This window comes from Cibotium barometz, chromosome 57 (assembly GCF_041138505.1).
Source record: "Cibotium barometz isolate CiBa-2024 chromosome 57, ASM4113850v1, whole genome shotgun sequence".
NCBI lineage: Eukaryota > Viridiplantae > Streptophyta > Polypodiopsida > Cyatheales > Cibotiaceae > Cibotium > Cibotium barometz.
Window position 1 is genome coordinate 27780482 of NC_141102.1, and position 25738 is coordinate 27806219.

Genomic DNA, 25738 nt, shown 5'->3' on the forward strand with positions numbered 1-25738 from the left:
ACAAGAATATAAGAATATGCATGTATCATAATATGTGCTTATATGCATAATAATGAGATATTCCTCATGGTGCATAGTTGACACTAATGTTACCACACACAAATAAGTAAATGGTATGTGATGGCTATGTGTGTAATATGATGTAGGTTCTTAACCACTTCACTCACATCAAGGAGATTTAGGAAAATTCACAAGGGTTCATGGACACAATGCTCTTGTTTACATGGGTACAAGTTTGTTGTTGGCTTGGCCAATGACTTTCACATGATCTTTGCCAAGTTTATTGAGTGCCCCCAATTTTTCCCCGATGCATGCTTGATTTTAGTGTCATTTTCGATGTTGAATCGTCAACTTCATGCTTTGTATTGAGTTGAATTTAAAATTTTACATATAGTAACTTCTTTTAATGCCAAAAAGTGCCACAAGCTCCTTAAATAGGGTTGACAAGTACTTATCAAGTGGCTATTTAGAGTTTAGGAACAAGATCACTAGTAGTAAGTATCTTGCCATCAATTTTGGGCTTTCTTTACCAAATTGCAATAAATAATGGCTCATGTTGTTTTGGCACACCTGATAGCAATTGGGGTCAACGCATAACATCAAAGCGTAATGGCTCATGTTGTTTTGGCACACCTGATAGCAGTTGGGGTCAACGCATAACATCAAAGCGTAGTATACGAAGCATGTACAGAATCCTCGCAACTCCCAACTCCATGCATTACGTAGAAAAACCCTAGCAATTCGTTGAGAAAGTGCGTGGGAAGGCTTCTACGAACCTGCACGATTCCGTATGTATGTATGATGAAGAAATGATGGCATCATTTAACATGTGGGATAAATGGCTGGATTTTGCAACTCATGAATTGTACCCCTTTGATGAGTCTTCTCTCATCAATGACGTCATATCAATCTCGACGGGAAATGGTTTCTGCAGCTTCAATTCCGGCAGCTTCGCAATTACTCTGACGACGGAAAACCTGTACATGCAAGCGTCTCCAAAGCATCCTCCTCGACTGCAATTGCAGCCAGTCCACCCCACCTGGACTTGGAGGCTTGCAACAACGCTTTAGGGTAAGTATCCCCCGACTCGGCCATAATTGCAATCAATTAATCAAGCAAAACACAAATTAGTGTAATGCACATAGTATATCAATAAATTAATCTAATTGCTTATCGAATGTATAATTTTGCAGGAACAACACAAGCCTTAATATTAACGAGGTTGAAAACACACAGGTCGACGTAGTGGCGTTTCAAGTGGAATGCAGCAATCCTGCCCCGCACGACGGCTACGTATGGCGCAAATATGGCCAGAAAAACATCAAGGGTAGAAGCTTCCCTAGGTAAGGTTTCCGTGAAACAGCCCTTATTACTTCAATTAATGTGCATACCCAGATCATAACTTCATTATATTCGATATAAATTGCTTCTCAAATCTTTATGTGCCTGTACAGGAGCTACTACCGGTGTGCTCAAACGGGCTGCGCCATCAGAAAGCAAACTGAAAGCTCGTCGGAGATGGAAGGCTATGTGGTGATTACATACATCGGCAAGCACAACCACTAACAATGTAATTGAAAGCCCAAGTGAATATTAACACCCATAATCTGTAGCATTATCTGCAGCATTTTGGAGAAATGCAAATAGCAGTCAAAAGCCTACAAGCCCTGTAAATTCTTTTACCACCACTTAGCCGCGCTGCTGTAAGCCCATCCAGCAAGAGGCATACTATAGAGACATTGCGTACTTAATGAAATGTTCAATCATTCTTTTATTTAGCGGCTTGATCGCCACCCATCCTTCTGGGTAGCGAGAATAAAATTTTGCGACCAGCGTCTTTCCAAGCGTGAACCCAAGCGTGAACTCAAGCGTGACCCAAGCGTGAACTCAAACGTGATCCAACCTTGAAAATTATACCTTTATTTTATTTTTCAAATTTCAAAAATGTAAAAACCCTCCTTTTTCTTCCTCCCCTTTCGCCATGTGAAAGGAAGTAAGTTGTCTTTTTCTCCTCATTGTGTGTGTAAGTCGATAATACACTTAGCTATGGCCATCTTTGTTTCAATAAAAAAATACAAAATCATACAATGTGTAGGGTGGTCAATGATGGACAGAGTATCCCTCGTCCATCTTTTAGCTTCCCCACCCCTCCCCTTCGAGTTTTTGATGCACCTTAGATACTGCCTCATTATCTTTCATAATATCAGTGAATAATTTTGGGATGATTGTAAACATGCATCATCCCGAGTGTTTTTATAGAGTTCCCTAAATGATATTTACCCACCTAGGTTCACCACTATATGGTAAGTTTGGCTATATCCAGTCCCCAAACCTTGTTTACTAGGAATAAATATCCACATTTATAACATGATAGGAGAATGTTATACTAAACTTATGCATAATCACGAGTTTATTTTTTTCAGTCTGTTTACTAAGTGAAAACCCCACCCATATAGCATGTGTGGTCAAGGGTTACAAATAAAACCCATGATGAATATATGTGCTTATATCTTACATATTTCTCAAAGAAACTCCCCCACCCGCCTCTCCCCTTTCCTTCCTTATGATGTGTGAGATATTTGTATACATCATTTTTTTGCAAGCATAATTATATATAATAGGTTTCATTCATATGTTAGATAGAAAAATATATAATAGGTTTGCAAGCTCTGTGTAAAAAAGAAACACACTATGTAATAGGTTTCATTCATATGTTAGTAGATGGTCAAAATACAACTTATCATCATTAAAATAGTTTGTACGTTAGATGGTTAAAATATGTCTTATCATCATTAAAATCTCATTAAGTTCTTTATTACATAGAGAACCAACTTTTATACAAATGTATGAAAGTTATGTGGAGTTTGACACAAGAATATGCATGTATCATAATATGTGCTTATATGCATAATAATGAGATATGAACTTATACACATGAATAATTATTCTTGAAACAATGTGATGATGATATGACAACACACTATATATCGTTGACTTAATAAACCTAAGGAGTTCACTATGTCAAACTCCCATTAATGAGCACGTGAGTTCGAGGGGTATTCATAAAAATATTTTTATTGAAAAAAACCCCTCATGTATATATATGTGTAACTCCAGTAGAAAATAAGACCCTTTATTTTGAGATGACATGCTATCTTTGTATAAAATTTATAAGCCACCTCATGTACATACAAAAGGCTCAAGATGGGCATGCAATATGGGCCGTCCCTAGCCACTTGTCACGCTTCAAATGGGTGGCTCCAAAAATGCCCTTGACAAAATGGGATCTTTAGAAGCATCATTTCAAGTCCAAGGCACATAGCATACTAAAAAAAGTGTCTATCGACAAGTGTAGACATGGATGGCTACTTATAAATAGAAGTGACTTCACATATCCACAAGCCCATGCAGGCCTATAAGGTGGCTACTCATACTCTCCTTCGAAGTATCCCCTATAACCTTTTGATATATATATGTTTTTAAAATAATTGTTGTTCAATTACACTTGAAAGAAAAGAAGGTCATAGGAAAAGCTTAGCGTATACTAGGGTGACCACTACAATGACCTTGTGTAGGATCCCACTTGTAGTGTGTAAAATATTATAAATGTGTAAATTCTTTATAAAAGGCTCATAAATTCATTATAAAAAGTCGTTCTGAGTAAAATTAAATAGATTCATATGCTTAAAATAATGAGAAAATCCCCTTGTGCGCATTTAATTTGGGTCAAAAGGAAAAACATGAAGATAATTAATTGAAAAAAAAAACTACTTGAGTTAGTGCTAATATTTAATTAAAAACATTGAGGAGAAAAAAATGTAAGGGTTCTATGACACTGCTATTTTTGCTACTAAACCCTCATTCTGTTGTAGTGAATTCATAGCTCACTCTTATTGGGGAATTAGGGACTAGCCAAATGCTCCTCTTGCTAGAACATACCCCTAACACTAACCAATGAAGAGGGAAAGCCAATGAAACATGTGAAATTATTTGCATTACAACCCAAGAAAGAGGCATGCAAAAATCTTGGTGTAGTAAAGGCATTATCTGAGGGGATTAGAGGAAAAGAAAGAGTTCCATGCATTCATGTGGATATTAGAGACTCTCATAAATCATACTGGTTGGATGCATTTTCTTATGATGCAAAGATGAAGACCGATGGTGCTTAGTCTATAGTAACGATGGGCTGGTTTACAAAGGAGGAGGATCATGAGCCTATGTTAAAACAATACATAGATGGATTTTTCAAGGTTCAAGCCAATATTTCAAAGGATGAGGCTAGAGGTAAAACAACAAGAAACCACAAACATTATCTACTTTGGCGACAAATATAGCTGAAGGTTCTACCATTGTTCCATTTCGTGGTACTACTATTGTGGTGGATTATGATCAGACAAAGATGAAGCTTGAAAAAAGGAGTAGTGAAGGCCATTCTGGGTTTGTCACTTATGAGCAATACTTCCCATTTAGACTACAAGAGACTTTCCACATCTTGGTGAGAAATTGTGTACAAGCTCCTTCAATATATGTCTTCCTCAAATTAAGCAAGAACATTAGGGGGCATTTGAGCATAAAAAGGGACATATAAGAATCCCTAATTTTAAGGAACTAAGACTAATCTTTTTGAGGTTTAAGGAGACAAATTCATAATGAAGCCTACTTTTGGCCCTAAAAGTAGGGGATCTCTCTAGTTTTCCCTCTCTAAGATTCTATTTCTAGCCACTAAAAATATTTTTTCTTAGAATTCAAAATAATTATCTCAAAATAGCTTTCAATCACATTTAATGCACTTTCATTGCGTTTTTTAAGTTCCCTCTAAATTCCATATCAACAGTCATTAAAAGACAATCTCGTTCAATACACTTTCATTGCGTTTTTGAAGTTCCCACAACGAATTCTAAATCAATAGTCATTAAAAGACAAGGAAAACTTATGTTTTTTTATTTTTTCACTTTTAAATGCATAAAACATAAAAAGTTTAATTTAAATTTAAACATTCGGATAATGTATATTTTATAGCAAACCTACCAAAAAACTGTTTTCTTCATTGATTACTATCACATCTCCTCTCTGTCTGACTCAACAACTAAAAGATTATATTTCTCTCTCTCTCCGAGTCTCTCCCTCCCAAGCCCTTGTCTCATTACAGTAGGTCTCTCTTTCAAGCTTCTCTTTGGGATCCAAGCTACCTACCATCTTCCATTGTGTCTACTATTATGGCACTCATAGAAATAACAAACACCTCAAATTCATCACGAGTGAGGAAGGTAGACTTGCATATTTGCATCTTGAATGAGTATGCACCTATCAGAAAAGAATGTCTAAACACACAGGAGAAACAAGAAAGAAGACAGCAGGGTCATTGTAATGTGGATCTTTGGGTTGATGGGTATTTATATCCTAATGATCCTTCTTCAAATTTCTCTCCAACTTTCAGAGACCTACCCTCATTCATTCATTCATTTTGTTGGAGAGGGTGAGAATGGGATCCTTGGATATTGCAAACGCTTAAGTATATGTGATGCATGGAAGGTTCGATTTCTAAACTCACAAATTTGTAGCTTTGAGTAGTATGCAACAAGCTCTTGAAATTGCACAAAATAATATTTTACAGCTACACAGAGAGGGCAAAAGGAAAGAGGACCACATCTTAAAGTTACAGGATACAATCTCGCATATAAAGAGCACACCCGTGGGAGCCAGAGAGAGAAAGAGGACAATTAACAACAATCAGACACTTTGCAATTGGTGATGGTGCTCTCAAGCGAAGAATTCATGCAGCAAGGGTTGTTTTCTATTCATCTTTTTGGTTATAAGTTATTCTTATTAGAGTGTATCTATTGTTTGATTTTTTTCATAAACTGTTAATTCATTATATAATATTGCTGCTATAAGTAATCTTTGTTAGTTCATTACAGGACCTTTCTTAAAGATGCGTGTGGTGATAATGGTCCTCAAGATATTGGAGATATGTTACGTAGTTGCGTGAGAAAAAATGACATTCTTTCCATAGTTCCAGATCCATGCTACAAAAAGGTATGACAGATACTTGCAAATGAGATAATGAAAGATATAACTAACATTTTAGACATTGAGGAAGTTCAGAATGCATGCAATGAAGTAGTGGGCATAGGCACAAAAGGATACCAAGCTCTCCATCAATTACTGTAAGATACACTTCAAACAAGGCATCACATGAAATATTTCTTATGCCCCAAGAAGATTCAGATTAGCAAATAGGACATGCAATGAAGATGTGCAACATAAGATTGGAGAGTACTACTGCGTCAATGATGTGATGACCATTAGAGCTTGGGGGATAAAGCGAGGCAACAATGGTAATATTGTGGTTCCTTACAACGAGTTCAACAATATATTTGTTGATCTACAACATTTTCAAAAAGTTATGATCTTATTCTATGGATTACCTAATAATTGTAAGTAACTTATATATCTCTTGCAAAGTAGTTGAAAAAGTCTATGAAAAATCAAAGCTTATTTAATTTTGTTTGTCATGCAAGGTGACAAAGTTAGCTTTGTGTTGAAAATGGATAAGTGTCAGATTTGGAAAGGAAAGAGGGTAGAGCGAATGAGTATCACACTCATGAATGAGGCTATGGCATATGCAAAAAGTTCAAAGTTATCTTTTCTCAGTGAAGACACATTTGAGGGGAATACTTAGATCAACCAAACTCCTGATAGGGAGAGGATTTGCAAGCTAGACTTTCCCTCATATAGTGTCCAATCTAAGAAAGAGATATGGTGGCTTGGGGCATTTTAAGTACCAAAAGAGACACATGAAGTTCTCTCTTGGATGTTTGATAGGATACCCTGGATTACCACTTTCATCAAAGCACATATTCAGGGAGAAAAACTTGAGGTAGAGGGCAAGGGCACTTATACAGTAGATTGGCACTTGGGGGGTGACCTGAAGATAATAAAGTGCTTGCTTGGGTGTCTAGAAGGTGCCAACACCACAAATCCTTGTCCGTGGTGCATGAGAATGGTGAGGGGAAACAAACAAAAATAAAAAAGAAGAGAATGCTTGAGAATCAAGATATTGAGCAAGCATGACCCCATGGTGGACGATGATGCTGGCAACTGGGTTGGAGGTGTCTTGTCTGCCAACGTGGTAGCTATGCCAAACAGGCATTTGAGAGACCCAGAATGGAATCCTATAATTCCATTTGAACTAAAGAATGCCCACTTCTATACACTGCATGCATTCATGCTTGTGTTTGACCATTTGCTCAAGTGTCACATAGGTTATGCATTTACCATGCAAGGCAATGAATGACAAGAAGAAGCTCTTAATAAAGTAGAGCAACTACTCAACTCAATTGGGTGTGGCAATGTGCAGATTAATGTTAACAAAGAGACCTCTGGCATGAGTCATAAGGTTGCACAAAAAGTGTCCATGAGTGAAAATAAAGCAAGATGTTTTCTAGAGACGCCAAACAATGCAAAGAACTCAATCAAGCCTTGGAACTTATGGAAGTATTTATGAAAATGTACAACATTTGACTGCACCAATTCAAAACTTGTAATTCTACGTGAGAAGGTTTCGTCAACTTCAATAAGATGGTGAAACTTTTGACCAAAAGCAGGATAACCATAGAGGAGCGACAAGAATTTCAAGACAAGCTTTCTAATTTTACGAAGTCCATGGTTGATACATGGGATGAAACCAACATTACACACTACATGGTAAACACATTTTCTCCTTCCTAACTGGATATTAAGAAACGAGTATAAATAACTATTGACTCTGTCTTAAATTTTGTGTGCAGCACATTCTTTATGCTCATGGTGTATGCTTCATGAATGAGTATGATTCTCTGGACATGTGAAGCACACAAGGAATGGAGAAATCTCACTATCGAGCTAGAGGAGTATATTTTAAAAACACCCAGAATGGAGGAGAGAAGAATCGTACAAATTACCTCAAAGAGATATTTAACTAGTTTTACAGATACACTTTTGGGCAAAAATTATCCATGGAAAGGGCACGTATGAGTAATCTAGCAAGGGCAGCACGAAATAATGCCAAACAGAGAAGATCACTAAAGTGGAAAGCCAGCATAGGACCCGCCCCTCATGCAGTATGGAGATCTTCACGAAGACGCATAGGAAGAATCTGGAAGTAGAAACAACACTTTAAAATTGAAAGTATTTTGAATAAAGTTGTAAACATTTTTGACTTAGGAAGTAGACAACATTTAGAAGAAATTTGTAAAGCTTTTTGACTTGACAATAAAAAATAATTGTACGATTTCATTATATTGAATATTTATAGTAAAAATATTTACAACAAAAAGAGCTATTTGCTCGTGAGTCTATTCTCTTGTTGCTCTCCCTCTTCGGTAGGCATTTTTCCTTTATAACGCAAAAACCTCTTATGACTATAGCCCTTGAGTGACTTTACATCCTGCACTCCTGCATCCAAGGCATAGCTTAAATAACATAGGAAATAACCTGCTCGAGAAGGCCAAAAACCAAGGCCGTATCAAAAGATATGGATGGTAGCACACTTCTCTATAAGCATGAATTTATGTATATTATAAGGTATAAATGCATACCCTATATACCTAGATAGGGATTTCAGTGTAAGGAGCGGAATCTCTGCATCCCTTGCTATGATATATAATAAATATATTTTTGTCGATAGAAGAGATGTAGTGTGCAAGAGTAGCACCTTGCCCAACTCTTGCACGACCAGCACCACCTCACATCCAAGAAATCCATCGGAGTCGTCAAGCTCTATCTGAATTGAAAAAGAACCAAGAAGGAACAAACTAAAGTAAGAAATAATTCAAATAGACTGACGTAATAAGAATTAAACTAGACAAACTAGAGAAATAATTAATTCAGGAAAGCTTAAGTAATAATTTACCTTCTGGTTCTCATCCTCCTCCAACTTGGCTGCATCCCAAAGGTTGATGGGACTCTTCGTTTTCTTGGTCAAGTTTAGGAAGAGGTTCCCTGCCAAACTCACAAATGCCCATATCCTGCTGAAGGCCTTGAAATTATTCCTCTTAAGGAAGAGAAGCTTCATTCTCCTTGGCTTTTTTAAAGCACAAGGACATTGCTTTTGGGGTATCTATGAAGTCTTATGTCACTTCTCTGTCCAATGCGAGAAATTTATCCTTATGCTCATTCTCTACATCAAGAACACCGGACGCAACTTTACAAAAAATGTCTGCTATTATAACAAGACAATACTCCTCCCTAAAATTGTAGAGTTTTTGAATGTGGGAGAGGAGGAGGTAATACTTCCCATTAATTAGGAAGGAAGGTAGACCAGGGATGACAAAATTGGACATCAATCGCTCCCCATGGACGGATGACGTTCCTTCATCAATAATGGTGGAGGCCTTAAACTCTACCCAATTAAAATTTGTGCTGAGGAGTTCTTCCTCCTTCTCTCAGACAAAAGGTCCAGGACCTCTTCTAATGCAGACTGAGCACTTGAAATAAAGGACTATTTTGATTTAACAATCCTTCATCTTTTGTGTAATCCTCCTTATCAGCATCACGAAGAAAGAGGTAGGCAACAAACCCAAAATGATATTCTAACAACATGCATTTCTTGACATGCACTGGGCACATGTCAACACAAGTCTTGATATGTTGATCATCTGAGTAAGTGTGCCACCTCTTTGACATGCTTAAATTCTGAGACGAGGTGATTGCGAAGCTTGACATGTGGACATATATAATGGACCCATCCGAGGCGGTCCCTCCACCGAACAACCTACAATACTCTGTCCACTCTCCCTCCAGCGATGTCCTTGATAATATCCTCTAGACTGAAAGGAACATTGAACATAGGCTCTACATGGGAAAGGGATTTCTCCTACCCAACCCTCCTCAGCAGTTCAAAGAGATGCTCTGTGGCATTGGGCTTGTCCTTATGGGCTTGTCCTTAATTTCCTCCAACAATACATCATCTAGATTATCTGAAGCATTGTACAAGTGAGAACGCTTAACCTCCATCGCTGCTCTGATCTAGATGGAAACCATTCAGGGAAAAGCAACGGAGCATGAATGCAGCTATTGCATCGTGGATGGTATGGGCCGTGGCATATAATGGAAAAAACCGACTCACACCGACGGTATGGAAGGCGAGAAATTTTCGAGCACAGAAAAAAAAGACTCACACCGTGGCCGTGGACTGTATGGAAATTATCAAAAGACATCTTTTTATAGGTCAAATAATAGGGCTAACGTCACATGATTTAGGATCGAACGCCAGGTGTGGTAGGGCTTCTATCATCGTCCATTCACGAATTGCCATGTGTAGGGCTGACGCACTCGACGTCATGATTACGTTTTGCTCTATAAAAAGGAGGAATATTTTTTTTCCCACGATTTTTTTTCCATTGCGTTTCTCCATGCTTTGCTTGTGCAGCTCGCCAAACAACTAAATCCATCCATCCCAGCCCTTGTTTCAAGCGCCTATAAGTTTTTCTCTCTCTTCCCCTTTTTTTCCGCTGATTTTGTTTCACCGTGTGATATGGCCATTCTCCATCTTTTCAAGTCAACATATCGCTCCGTGGACGGTTGGGTGAATTTTATTGATACATTCTTCTTTTGTTCACCGCACGATATTTACATTGGTCCACATTTGGATTCACCTTATCCCGCACGGTGGATGGTGGTCGAATGATTTTTGGTTACTAACTCTGCCTTCTCTTTTCCAGTGTTGCCATGGTGCGCACACAAGACAAATTGTCAGAAGAGTTTTAGTGCCAGGATAACCAGATCCAGCACCAAGTCCAACGCCTATTCCAGATCTTCCAGAGGATGTTCCAAAGGATGTCGCAAGCAAACATGTGCTTCCTAAGGTCAACCCAACACCAGCATGAATATTTCAATGGCCCGGGTCTCTTTGTAGAGGCAAAGGAAAATGTATGTGGAGATAAGGAAGGCGCAGGTGACTGTGAATCTCCTCATCCCCAAAGCTCCTTTCTTGAGGATTGTCAGATCCATTAGCGACATAACAAAGGTGAAAGGTTACTTTAAATGGCAGAGTAGTGCCCTCGCATGTCTTCAAGAGGTCATGCGAGGACTTTCTTATAGACTTATTAAATGATAGTAACATTTGTGCTGCCCATGGTAGGATGGTCATGCTAATGGACAAGGACATGACATTAGTAATAGCCAGAGTTAGGTATAGTTATGATAAGTTCATGCGACCTCTCCCATTCAGGGATAGGAAGGTAGTAGAAACCCTCTCCATTCCTTTTGCTTTGAAGAGGAAAAGGGTTGCCGATCAGGTGGTTATTGAAGAGGTGACAACACCAAGTCCACAAGGGCAAAAGAGGCTTGTAAAGCGGGCAGATGTGAAGGGAAAGGAGATAGTTTTGGAAGAGAATGTGGTTAGGGATGAATTGGCAGCAAAAAACCTTCTGAAGTTGGAGGGAGAGAATAATGACAGAATAAAGGTGATGCCTAGTCAGGTCATATGCAATGTCTCGTACACTGTCGAAGGAGCAGGAGGAGTACCTCTATATCTCTCCAACGGATGTTTATATACTCGTAAAGAATAGAGAGATAAATGACAGTATTGTGCTTACTTGTTTAAGGTGTGTACTGCTTTGCTTTTTTTTTTAATGCTTCTTTATTTTGATTTCTTTTTCCCTTTCCTAATGTTTTTAATTCAATCTGCAGTGTACTGTTGAAAGAGCTTTTGCCAGACCAGGCAAAGCAAGTATACATTTGTGATCCTTTTGTATCAACTATCCTAATTGACCCGTCGAGGTCTGAATGGGACCTTGCTCCTTATTTTCAAGGAGTTAGTCCAGGTACCAGCTTTGTTGTTCTACCATATATAGAGAAGTATGTATTTTCTTTAGATTTCAAGCTATTGATGGAATTTAAGTTATTAGTTGTTTGTGTTAGGTTTATTATATTTTTTGTTTACTTTCTCAATTTTAGAGGGCACTGGTCTTCTTGTTTAATTAATGTGGTGAGACAATTTTTATGAATAGCCTTCTCAGAATGCACAGATAGTCTAAATTGTAAGTCATTATACTTTATATCATTTCCTTCTTGCTTCCTAATTGTTGATTGTAAGTCATTCTTACTTTATATCGTTGACTGTAGGGCATGTAAGAGGGCGGTTGCATTGATTGAAACTCTCTGTCTTGAATTGAAAAAGGATATAGAGTGGAAATTTCTCAACCAATCCGTTTCTATGCAAAAGGATTCACACTCTTGTGTGGCTGGCACGTAGTCGCAAATGTCTGGAAGCTCCTCCTTTACAAGTACACTAATTTTGATAGTTGTGTAAGTTTCTTGTGTCATTGTAATATAATTTCTCTATGTTCATTTCATGAGAGATACCACATTATTCTAATTGACTTTTATGCTATTTTGCAATCTATTCACTCAGACGAGTTCTGGTTGTGGAGTGTGCAGGCAAAGGCAATAAACATTATCTTCAATAATGCAATTACGCCTGATGACCCTGACTTGCCACTTCCACCAGTTGTTGCTGGCACTAGTGCATCAAAGAAGAGAAAAAGATGCTGTTTCATTCCCCTATTAAGCATTTCAGCTTTAAACACGGAGTCCCTAAGAAGGGAAGCAAGGGCAAGGCAAAGAGGAAGCTTCCATTTGTAGGCAAGGTTAAGGACAAAACAGACAAGGTGCCAACAACAAAGGAGACAGAGCCAAAGGCTGAGTCGAAGGAGGAGGCCAAGGCTGAGGCTACAGAGCCCGAAACCGATTAGAGGCATTTTGTATATGTTGAGAGATAAAGCGTTGTAAAGATTCTATTATTTTATTGAGCTCGGCTCATTTTTGTATAATTATTATGTATTTTTTTGAGCCCTACTCATTTTTGTATTTTATGAGTACTGTGCTTTTCCATAATAAAATAGATTGTTGAGAATTTTTACTCTCATAAGTTATCTTTGGTTAAAACTAAATTTTAAAGACGTTTGCTTCAAAATCATTATGAGTACTTTGTAGACACATGTCCATGTAGAAATTTTTTATCACATTAGTCATTATTACTAAGATATAACAATTTAGTACAAGTCTTACAATGACTTCTATTGGTCCCTTGATACAAGACCTTTCTAATTCTGCACGACGATAGATTTTTCCTCAGTCTCCTTCTTTGGATTGTTCATCTGAAGAATTCTTTGATGCACCTCTTTGGCTTCATCTAACAGTTTGTCCACATCTTCAAGGTCTTTCTTGAAGCTTTCAGATATCTGGATAAGTTGATCATTTGTATCCCCAACAGAGGAATAGGAGTCATCATTAATAGAAGAAACAATTGAAATCGCTGGCCTAGGAACCTTGCTAGAAAGAGTCCTCTCATTAGAAGAATTTGCATCCATGGGTGGCTTTTGTATAGAGCTTATAAGTTGTGAGATATTATGTTCTCAATTCCTTAAGGACTGGTCTTTATATACTGTGTTGGATGGACTCCACAACCATTGACATAAAAAAACCATGTGCTTTAAATCTGTGTGCCACTAAACCATTTTGGAATAGGAACCCTAGTACTACCTACACTGAGCTGACCATTATTGTGCACATACAAGACAGCTTTAGAGTAAATTTGTTGAGCTAAATTATAAGTTTAATATAAAAATCTAGATTCATAGCTGTTACAATATAAAAATTCATTGCTTAGAACACTTTTTTGAGGGCAAGGACTTTACAAAATTAGCATACTTTAAGTAGCTTCAAAATTCACAAAATTCAAAATCCCCATTAACTAAGCGATATACCATCAACATCCCAATCGGGATATACCAAGGTCTCTGGCTCTAGTTGTTTTTGAATCTTCTTATTGTTCACCTTGATTTGTGCTCTGCTAATATCCTCACCTCCCACAATATTGAGGTGCTCTCTAATATTTAGGAGGCTCCAATGTCTACTTGCTACCTACAACTTCCACTACACCACTAGGTAACTGAACGCATATATCAAGAGGCAAAACAACTTGTTCATCTGCCTGCATTGGGACCTAACAACTATTCTTTTTCATCCACTGCTCATAATAGAAGCGTATGTGTAGTGTGGCATGAGCTTTGAGATATAGAAATGAGACACTAGATTCTACTATATTGCACTTGAATGTGTCATCCTTATGTATCCCTTCTATAGTCCTCCACTGGTCTCTCCAAGAAAGGCTACCATGTCAACACCTCATACCTTCTTGCACACAAACATGGTAGGTGTTTTTGAGAAACAAAATTGATTGAACATCTTGGCAAAAAGATGTATTGGGCATACCCAACTAAGACCCACGTATCGAGAGGGATTTGCAAACTTTAAAGACCCTTGTATATCACAAAGCATCTTTGAGTTAATGACCATTATAGTCCAAGCATCCGGAATTGGCCATTCTATAGAAGATAGGGGTAGAGATGTGATTACCTATAGCTTACCAAACCCACCGTCCTGCTCTAGCACACCAGATAGGAATAAGAAATGCTTGAAATGTTCCGGTAAGGCTTTCCAATGGCTGCTTCTCTTCCATGTTTGAAGGAAAAATACTAGCAAACAAGAAATAAGTTCACTTAGATTGAAACATCTCTCTGTCAAAAAATCTCACATGCCCCTTTCTACCCGCGATACTTACAATTGTATGAAAATCGAGTTTGTTGGCGAAGATGGATATCTCGTGTTGTATAAACATGTTGTACCGTGGCCACTAGTTTTCCATTGCTTGCCTTCTTGAAGCCTTGTAAAACGGCCTTTCTAAATGGTGCTCCAGTTTAGTTTGCCGTCAAACTCGATGAGGCCCGATTACAGCAGGCTGTAAATAAACCCAAGCGCTCTTACGAAATGCCTCTCCCATCCAAGCACCATCATCGTCCTTCTTGTTGTGCACGGATATCTCTTGAATCTCGTCTTTTGATCTTCTTGGTGCGGCCATATCTTCTTGGAAGTGAGAGTACAAAGGTTAGGGTTAGAGTAAAAAGGAAAATAATCAAAGAAGATGTGCAGACTAGGGTTTTACGGGAGCCTTGAAGATGAAAGAGATGGAGCTCCGAGAATGGAGGGAGATTAAGATGGAGGAGAAAGTTTAGGGTTTTGGGCTTTGATGATTTCATTAGGGTTGGGCAAATGAATAAGAGATGGAAGAGAAAGGGAGGAAGATTTTAATTTGGATGTTCAAGAGGAAAAGCAAACTTGAAAACGAAATTTTTTATTACAATGAAATTTTTTATTAAAATGAAATTTGAGATGGGTTTTTAGGGAGAAAAGTGAGTTTTGGGGGGATCTCAAAAATTTCAAAATTTTAAGGATTTTTTGAGCCATGAAAATGGTGGTACCATACCTACCCTAAACCCCCTACTTTTTTAAAGGGACAAGTGTAATTATTAGTACTAAAAGCTTTGTCCCCCCTGCCTATAGTCTAGTCTCCCTCCCTATATTCAAAGGAGACCAATGTGCACAATTCTCTATTCCTATTGATCCGTTGCTAATTACTTTCATTAGTAAAAGGCCCAAAATATTTCCAAATGCCACCTAATGAAGCATGTCAAAAATATTAGCTCTCGACTTTGGATTGAATTCTAGACCACTTGCACCATGTGTTGATCTAATGCCTTTTGATAAGGCCACTGGTAAACCTTTGGAGATGGTAAGGGAGAGGCCGTCTTCATAAATACAAGTATTGGATACTTTCTAGTCAAGGCTCCATTTATGCATCCAGGGTTTTCACACAGAGAGTGTGACTGATGAAGCCGTATCAAAGAAAGAAGTATTATATGGAAAGGGTGGTGAGGATAGTGCAAAATTTTCCTCCAAAGGAGAGTGTGGAATTATCTCGAATGGAAAACCTAGAATCTCAAAATATAATGCGGCAATCTCCATATCATGATAATCTAAAGCAAGTAAGGATCAATGGATTACATTAAATAAACCTCCAAGGAGTTGCAAAGGGAATTAAACAACATGCAAAATGGGATTTAAGTAATTACCAACCTTCAATATTTGGTTTTTTTTCAAAAACACCTCAATATATTCTTGGTTATCATTGATAAAGTAGTTTGTATAATTATCTAATGTTGAGAATATATGCAACAATTTATCAAACTAGTAGGAGTTGCATTTGGTGTGATAGTGTTGCAACAAAGGATGCACACATGATAATTTGCCCAGATGACATGTGTGAGACATGGATGAGGATTATGGATGCATACAAAGATGGATCACTCTACTACCATATCATGTTTAGTAATGATAGGATAGTGATCCGGATAAATATATATATATATATACACCAGTTCTATTGGGGTTTTTCCTAATGATCCTCTTACTAAAACCATTCAGTAAAGATTTGGACAGTTATCCAAATCTATATACAATTCATAGCTCACTCATATTAGTAGCTAATGCTTTTCTCTCATAGAGTTTGACTAACCATTCAATACACAAATTTGGTCAATTGTCCAAATCTATCTATGTTGGAGCTCTATATATGGCTCACTCTACCTAACTTGGTCTCACCTATATATATGTATCTTGTCCTCAATATGAATCAATCTTTGGGAGTGTACATGATGTGTCTCTTGTCTCGTCTCTTTCTCTCTACATTTCAACATGGTATCAGAGCATCTATGAGGGAAGCATCTATGTCTTCTTGTTAAATTCATGATTATAATTTCATGTCTTACAAGATTGTTCTTTGATTATGTGTTGTCTACATGATTTTATAGCTTAACTTGTTGTAATTAGAGTTGATTAGGTGCAGGTGCGTAGATTGTATTGTGCTGGTGAATCCTATCAAAAAAGTTTGTCAAACCGAGTTGTGAGTCAAAAGTTATGACGGTTCAGGCAAACTGAATCTGTAATAGCAAAACAGGTTCTTTGAATAAGCAAATAGGTTCTTTGTGTGAGCACACAGGTTTCGTCTTCGTCAAGCATCTTTGTGAGCACACAGGTTCTGTCTTCGTCAAGCGTCTTTAGCAAACCGCCAAATCTAGCTTCTTCGTCAAGCGTCTTTAGCAAACCGCCAAATGTAGCTTTTTCGTCAAGCATCTCTTATTATCTTGCTATTTTTAGCAAAACGACCAATCTAGCTTTTACATCAAGTGTCTATCAATGAATCTTGCATCCCACATCTCGCTATTTTGAGGACTCTTTTCTTATTGACGTCTCTTATCTCTTGCGGTCGTCCTTGTCTATGGTGTGCAGATTTTGTGATTTTATCTTATACGTCTTCTCGCAGATAGATATGGCTATGACTATTCTCGTCAATGGTTTTCCTCTTTTGGCCAACGTTCTATTCCTTCTTTTAAAGGCCAAGGGTTTCTCGGTTGGAAAGCAAAGATGCTGTTAATTCTTGAAGGCGATGAGCTCTCAGATGTTGTTATTGGCGATTCTCTATGTCCGTCTCAGCCTACTATTCCGGATTCTAACAACGTTCTCACGGAAGGCCCTGTTTTTGATGCATGGTGTCTTGCTTATATGGATTGGCAGAGGCGTGATAAAGCAGCTCGTCGGTACATTCTTTTTGCTCTTAGTGATTCTCTCATTCTTGATGTGTATGACTTTCCTACTTCCCATGACGTATGGGAGTATCTTATAGCAAATTTTCAGAAAAAGTCTGTTACAGAAACACTTTATTTGAGAGGTTTGCTTTCAGAGTTACAGTATGAAGTTGGTACTGCTATGACGGGGCATATTGATTCTTTCAAATCTATTATTAATCAACTTGCTACTGCGGGTGATCCTTTTCCACGAAAGCAACTTATTACAATTCTTCTTGATACGATAAAGGATCCGTCTTATGACAACATTGTTACCATTCTTTCTAACAAGGACGGTCTTGATTTTGACCAAACTTGCATATCTTTGATTGAGTATTCTCAACGTCAACAATGACGTAGCATTGGTCATGATGCAGCTATGTTTTCACAACAAGAGGAGCCTAATGCACAACAGTTGGAACGGGCCTTTTATGTGCGAAGGCGTCCTTTTCAACGAGGCAACCGTAGAGGTGGTCGTGGTGGTGGTAGTTTCTCTCGTCTCAAATTTCCTAACAAGCATTGTTCTTACTGCAATAGGAATGGTCATACTAAAGATGACTGTTGGGCACGTCAATATGATGAAGAACACAACATTACCACAAAACAACTACGTTTATCTAGAAATTCTTCTTCTTGTGATTATTGTGGAAAATCTGATCATCCCTCTTCCATGTGCTTTAAGCATCGATTTGATGTAGATCGAAATCGAGAATATGCAGCCGAGCATCATGATAATGTTGTGCCTGAAACAAGTTGTGTTTTATGTGTTGTTTTCTTGCTTCGACAAAAATCTGAGGCGTTATCTGTTTTTAAGCAATTTCACAAGGCTGCCGAACTTCAAACTGGTCGTCGCCTCAAGAAACTTCGCAGCGATAATGGTGGAGAATATGTGTCTTGTGAGTTTGAGAGTTATTGTACGGACCATGGTATTCATCACATGAACATACTATTCCATATTCACCTCAACAGAACGGTGTTGCTGAACGTAAGAATCGCACTATTATCAATGCTATAGGATGTATGCTGATTCATTCTGGGTTATCTCGTGTTTTCTGGAGTCAAGCTCTCTTGACAGTAGTCTTTGTTCAGAATCATCTTCCTACTACTGCTCCTTCTGGTAAGATACCCATCACAGCATGGACAGGTGAAATTCCTTCTGTATCTCATTTTCGAACCTTTGGATGTATTGCTTATATTCATGTTCCTAAAGAAACACGAGAAAAGCTTGATTCTCCTGGGCTTAAAGTTATTTTTATTGGATATTCTGACACTTCCAAAGGCTACAAATTCTATGACCCGTCCTCCAAGAAAGTGCTTGTGAATCGTGATTCTATTTTAAATGAACAGCTTATGGGAGGTACATGGTCCGTGGATGATTCTGATGATACTAAATCTTTGCTTCAAGCTTTTCCATTCTTGTGTGATGATGAATCTTCTTCTATAGAGCAACTTTTCTCTTCACAACCATCTAAAGAGCAACTTTCCTCTTCACAACCATTGATTCCGAATGCTATCATTGATGATGTTGACATTTTTATTGATCTGCCTATTGATTTTGAGCATGGTTCTTGTCATGTTTATGATGAAGATTTTATGGCTAATGTTTTCTCTACTTCTGAAGATCCGGCCACGTACAGTGATGCTATATGTTCTCCACAAAAAGATCAATGGCAAGAGGCTATGGAAGCAGAGTACGATTCTCTTATCTCTAAAGGTACATGGATACTCACTGAGCTGCCTCCTGGCCGTACTGCCATTAAGTGTAAGTGGGTATATAAGACAAAATTTAAAGCAGATGGATCCTTTGACAAATTCAAGGCACATTTAGTTGCCAAAGGTTATTCTCAAGTTGCTGGCGTTGATTATCATGAAACCTTTTCACCAGTTGTTCGCATTACTAGTATTCAGGTTTTATTGGCATTTGCTGTTCAATTTGACTTAGAAATTCATCAGATGGACGTGCGCACAGCTTTCTTGAATGGAGATTTGAATGAAGAAATTTACATGGAACAGCCAGAAGGATTTGTTATTGCAGGTAAGGAAGATCTTGTTGCTCGTCTTCATAGGGCTTTATATGGTCTTAAATAAGCTTCACGGGCCTGGTACATCAAGTTTGATCTTTTTCTTACCTCCCATGGCTTTCTCTCTTGCTCTTCTACACCAAAGTAGGCAGTTGTTATCTTCTGCATTTGATATGGTGGATCTTGGAGAGCTTCACTCATGTCTTGGCATTCAGATTCAAAGGGATCGTAGCAAAGGTATTTTATTACTTCGACAGTCAAAGTTTATTGAAGATACTATTAAGAAGTTTGGTTTGAAATCTGCACATTCAGCAACTACTCCTTGTCTTGCGAGTTCCATGAAAAACACTTTTGATGGTGGTGGCCAGCTTGTTACAAATCAACCATATGCTAATTTGGTTGGATGTCTTCAAGTTGTTGGTTTGAACACTCGTCCTGACATTTTTTTTATTGCTAACTATCTCGGGCAACACCTTGCATGTCCTTCTCTTAAGCATTGGTCTTCAGCAAAGCGCGTGTTGAAATACTTGAAAGGCACTGTAGATTATGGTTTGGTTTATCAACGACAATTCACATCCGACTCAATTCCATCTCTTTCTCTTTTGGGTTACACAGATGCAGATTGGGCCAGCTCATATTTATCTATGCGATCTACTAGTGGCAATTGTTTCTTCATTAATGGTTGTCTTATTTCTTGGACCAGCAAGAAACAACGTTGTGTTGCAGTTTCTACAACTGAATCTGAATATGTTGCGGCATCACTTGCAGCTCGTGAACTCATTTGGCTTCGACAAGTGTTGACAGATATTGGCCATTCTCCTCTTTCTAGTACACCCTTGCGGTGTGATAATCAGAGTGCTATTAGTCTTGCAAAAGACTATGTCCAACATAACAAATCAAAACCTATTGCTGTGCATTACCATTATGTTCGATACGAAGTACGCAAAGGCACTATCATGATTGAACATTGTCCAAGTGACCAGATGATTGCAGATATTCTTACCAAAGGTCTCAATGAGTCACGCTTCATTCTCTTGCGCTCAGAGCTTGGAGTTGCCTCGGGCTCACTCTTTCTAGATTAGGCTTTTTACTCTTATGGTAGCTTTGTACATATATCATTGTAATCTTCTAGACACCATGCACTTTGCACATTTCACAATTGCACACTATGACCTCTTGGTCCTTTTGTATATTTGTACATAGATGCACAATGCACTTTCACATCATTACTTCTGGTTCATATTTTCACATTTGTATAGGGGCTTGGGTTTTTTCCTTGTACTCCCCAAGGGTTTTTTCATCCATAGCTAGAGACCCTTGTTTGAGTGGAGGTGTTGGAGCTCTATATATGGCTCACTCTACCTAACTTGGTCTCACCTATGTATATGTATCTTGTCCTCAATATGAATCAGTCTTTAGGAGCGTACATGATGTGTCTCTTGTCTCGTCTCTTTCTCTCTACATTTCAACAATCTATAGGTCATAGCTCACTCCTAATGGGCATTAGTCTAATGCTAACCCTAACCACCATGGACATGACTAATGCTCCTCTCACTAGATTTGGCCAACTGCTTAATGTAGATTTAGAAAATTTACTAAATCTATTTTTAATTCATAGTTCACTCCTATTAAGGGATGCCTAACTAATGCTCTTGTCTCACCACGTTTGGCTAGGCAATTAAATGTAGATTTGGCCAACCATTAAATATAGCTTTTGATAATTGTCTTAATCTACCTACAATCCAAACCTCAACCCTATTGGGGACTTCCATAGTTCTCCTCTCACTAGACCTGAACCTTATTAGACACCTTGCCTAAGGCTAACCCTTAATGTGGATTTGACTAATTATCTTCTCGTTGGATTTAACCAAAATCCAAACCTCAACCCTATTGGGGACTTCCATAGTTCTCCTCTCACTAGACCTGAACCTTATTAGACACCTTGCCTAAGGCTAACCCTTAATGTGGATTTGACTAATTATCTTCTCGTTGGATTTAACCAACAATTCATTGATATAGATTTGAAAAAATTATATACATACATACACCACTCCTATTGGGGATTCACCTAATGCTCCTCTTAATAGAACCATTCAGTATAGATTTTGACATTTTTCCAAACCTTTATACAATCTATAGCTCATTCATATTAGTACCTGATTGTCTTCTCACAAGATTTTACTAACCATTCAATATACAAATTTGGACAATTGTCCAAATCTAGCTATAGTTCATAGCTCACTCCTAATGTGGATTGGCCTAATACAAACCCTAACCATTGACATGACTAATGCTCCTCTCACTAGATTTGGCCAACAGCTCAGTGTAGATTTGGAGAATTTCTCAAATCTATATTTAATTCATCGTTCACTTCTATGAGTTACTTGCCTACCTAATTTTCTTCTCACCACATTTGGCTAACCAACTAAATGTAGATTTTGCCAACCATTAAATATAGATTTTGATAATTGTCTAAATCTACCTACAATCCAAACCTCAACCCTATTAAGGACTTCCATAATTCTCCTCTCAGTAGACGTTGATGACACGGAAGCGGTAAAGCTGTTTACGCCTTTATAGAGTGCCACACTTCCACACACGCATACAAACACACCAGAACACCAGACCAAAGAGCATGAACAAGACTTATATTTCAGAACAGACCTTCATCTCTACAGATTTAAACATCCAAGATATCCTCAAAACCAGCTTTATCTAGCACCCACTCGCAATCAGCCCACTCCAGCTCCTGGTCGCTCCTTGTCCCTTTGCTCTTTTGCTTCTCTGCACAGCCGACCTCTTCATTCTCTACTCTGCACCCAGCTGAAGACCACTCTCTCTCTCTCTTCAGAGATGGTCACCTGTACAGCGAACTCCTCTCGCTTCTCTACCTGTAGTAGGCGGCCTACTTCACCAATCGGCACCACAGCACCAGCTAGCCCACTGTCAAAAACCCGACAACCCCTCTATCTTTGTTGCCAACCCAACATCCAGCCCAAACAAAGATCCTCCTCGCGTGCTACCAGCCCCCGCCGGCTTCACAGAGCGACCCAACTCTCTCTCTGCCTCTTGCCTGTGCACAGCCCTCCTTTTACATCTCAAAGGTGGCCAGCTTCACACGTCGGCCCCTCTATCTATCATCACCAGTCACTAGCCACCAAACACGTCCTAGGCGGCTCCCTTTGTCATTCACAGTCCCTCAGTTATTGCCGCCAGCCTCCGGTCATGTCCACAGCCAATTCTCTCTCTCTAGTATCGCCAAACACCGCTAGCTCTAAGGCGGCTCCCTTGCTTTCAACGCTCTCTCCTCTACGTTTCCAACCACAGCACCACTTAGCTCCCTCTACTGTTCGCTACCAGCCATCGTAGCCTCCTAGGCGGCTCCTTCTCTAGAGCCGGCACCTCAATCGCCACCACCTACGCTTCCCTTGTATTCTCGGCTTGCTGTCGACGTGTTCCCTCACAACTTCACTGCTAGCATTCCGCCAGCTCTCTGTCTTCCCACTGCAGTTGGCACCACCTCCTGCGCACACACAGAGGCCGCTCCCTCTTTGCTTGCATCAACGACTGCAGGCGACCCTCTTCCCTGTAGAGCCGCCTCGAGGCCCCTCTCTCTTTTTTTGGCGACCTCTCTCCCTTTCTTCAGCTATCGGCGACCCCCCATCAACCTGAGCCCGTCGCCAGGTATGTCCAGCTGCCACTAGCCAAAATCACCACGTCGTCGCCCCACTCTCCTTCATGAAGTGTCAAAAAAATGGGCCACCAGCAGATGGACGTGGTCTTTGCCAACCACGTTGATGTTTTCATTTTTTCATTCTTTTTAAGCTTGGAGGATGGCCACAATGCTAAGAAGGCCCCTTTGCATTACCTTGTGCTCATGCTTCCATGCACACCTTTGAGTATGACCTACGAGTGCCCACTCTATTTTGGGACGCGCACACATTCAAGTAACCGAATGACTGATACCATCTCCAGCAGACCATTTCCGTGTCATCTCCAAGATCTGATCATTTTCCTTACGTATACGCTTCCATCAAGGCCCTAAGCTTGATTGCTCTTCAGGGCTGATTTCAAAAACTTCATCTTTTTCCATTTCTAACAGGTTAATCTGTCCCATATCTTGCTCTACAAATGTGACCTTACAGACTTCATGAACATTGGGCTGAATTGCATCATTCATCTGCATACTAGGATCCATCACCCTATCATTCATTCCCATAGACAATTGATATATACCACCATTAGCTTTGGCTGGTTTCTCACATTGCGGACTGATATGACCCCACTCACCACAATTCCGACATTGCACATCACTCAAATACCGTCTCCCTCTTCCAATATCTGCTGAATTTCCTTCAAAACCAGATGATGCATCAGTCTTCCTTCCCATAACACCTATGCCTCTTCCTCTTCCTGCAGACTCTATCCAATTCAAGCTTAAAGACTTCATGAGCTCCACTGCTTCATGAACCTCCCTCTTCAAAGAATCCTCCTGTTTAGGAACAACAGCAACTTTTCTTCCAGGATGCATACTCTCAATCTCTGGCATCTTTACAAACCTCTTTGGCTCTTCCTGCATTCCCATCTGCCTCAGACGCCTCACCTTCCACTCCTTCTCACGAGCAACTCTGACAGCCTCCTCAAAGCTATTCAAGTTCTTCAACTCCACCTTCAGACGGAGGGTTCCCTCTTTATCATCTGTGGGGGTACTTTAGGAATCAAAGCCTCACACCATAGACTCCACAGTCTACCAAACTCAATCAAATACTGATCCACATCCTGACTATGCTTCTGCTGAATGTTACACAACTCCTTCCACACCTCATTCGGACTCTTCACATGGACAAACTATGCCAAAAATGCAGCTGTAACTACACGGTACTCAGGATCCTGTTGATGAGCATTCCTATATGTCGTCACAAACATCTGTAGCCATGCTTTTGCATCACTCTGTAAACAATAAGTCAAAATCTTAGAGAGGATCTTTGGGGTTGCCCTGTCTTTCATCAAAGCTGTAAACTCCATCTTCTCCAGAAACTTGATTGCACTTTCCTATGGCAATCCCCAATACTCCGGAAAATCTTGAGCCATATTTCCAAATCTTGCTTCACACAAACCCTCGTTCTCTTTCACAAACCGAAGGAAATTTTCTTCCTCTGTGGAGGCACCAAAAAGTGATGACACGTAAGCGGTAAAGTTGTTTACGCCTTTATAGAGTGCCACACTTCCACACATGCATACAAACACACCAAAACACCAGACCAAAGAGCATGAACAAGACTTATATTTCAGAACAGACCTTCATCTCTACAGAGTTAGACATGCAAGATATCCTCAGAACCAACTTTATCTAGCACCCACTCGCAATCAGCCCACTCCAGCTCCTGGTCACTCCTTGTCCCTTCGCTCTTTTGCTTCTCTGCAGAGCCGACCTCTTTGTTCTCTGCTCTGCACCTCAGCTGAAGACCACTCTCTCTCTCTTCAGAGGTGGTCACCTGTATAGCGAACTCCTCTCGCTTCTCTACCTGTAGGCGGCCTACTTCACCAATCGGCACCACAGCACCAGCTAGCCCACTGTCAAAAACCCGACAACCCCTCTATCTTTGTTGCCAACCCAACATCCAACCCAAACAAAGATCCTGCTCGCGTGCTACCAGCCCCCGTCGGCTTCACAGCGACCCAACTCTCTCTCTGCCTCTCGCTTGTGCACAGCCCTCCTTTTACATCGCAAAGGCGGCCAGCTTCACACGTCGGCCCCTCTATCTATCATCACCAGTCACTAGCCACCAAACACGTCCTAGGTGACTCCCTTTGTCATTCGCAGTCCCTCAGTTGCCGCCAGCCTCCAGTCATGTCCGCAGCCAATTCTCTCTCTCTGGTATCGCCAAACACCGCCAGCTCCAAGGCGGCTCCCTTGCTTTCAACGCTCTCTCCTCTGCGTTTCCAGCCACAGCACCACTTAGCTCCCTCTACTGTTCACTACCAGCCACCGTAGCCTCCTAGGCGGCTCCTTCTCTACAGCCGGCACCTCAGTCGCAACCACCTGCGCTTCCCTTGTACTCCCGGCCTGCTGTCGACGTGTTCCCTCACAACTTCACTGCCAATGTTCTGCCAGCTCTCTGTCTTCCCACTGCAGTTGGCGCCACCTCCTGCGCACACACAGAGGCCGCTCCCTCTTTGCTTGCGTCAACGACTCAAGGCGACCCTCTT

General features: G+C 39.8%; 1 long non-coding RNA gene across 1 annotated transcript; it reads left to right on the top strand.

The window, feature by feature from the left end:
• Positions 1-861: 861 nt before the first annotated feature.
• Positions 862-1697, top strand: LOC147606622 (uncharacterized). Its single transcript, XR_015264947.1, has 3 exons — positions 862-1071; positions 1194-1343; positions 1455-1697. It is a non-coding gene; the product is annotated as an uncharacterized LOC147606622 (long non-coding RNA).
• The last annotated feature ends 24041 nt before the right edge of the window (positions 1698-25738 follow it).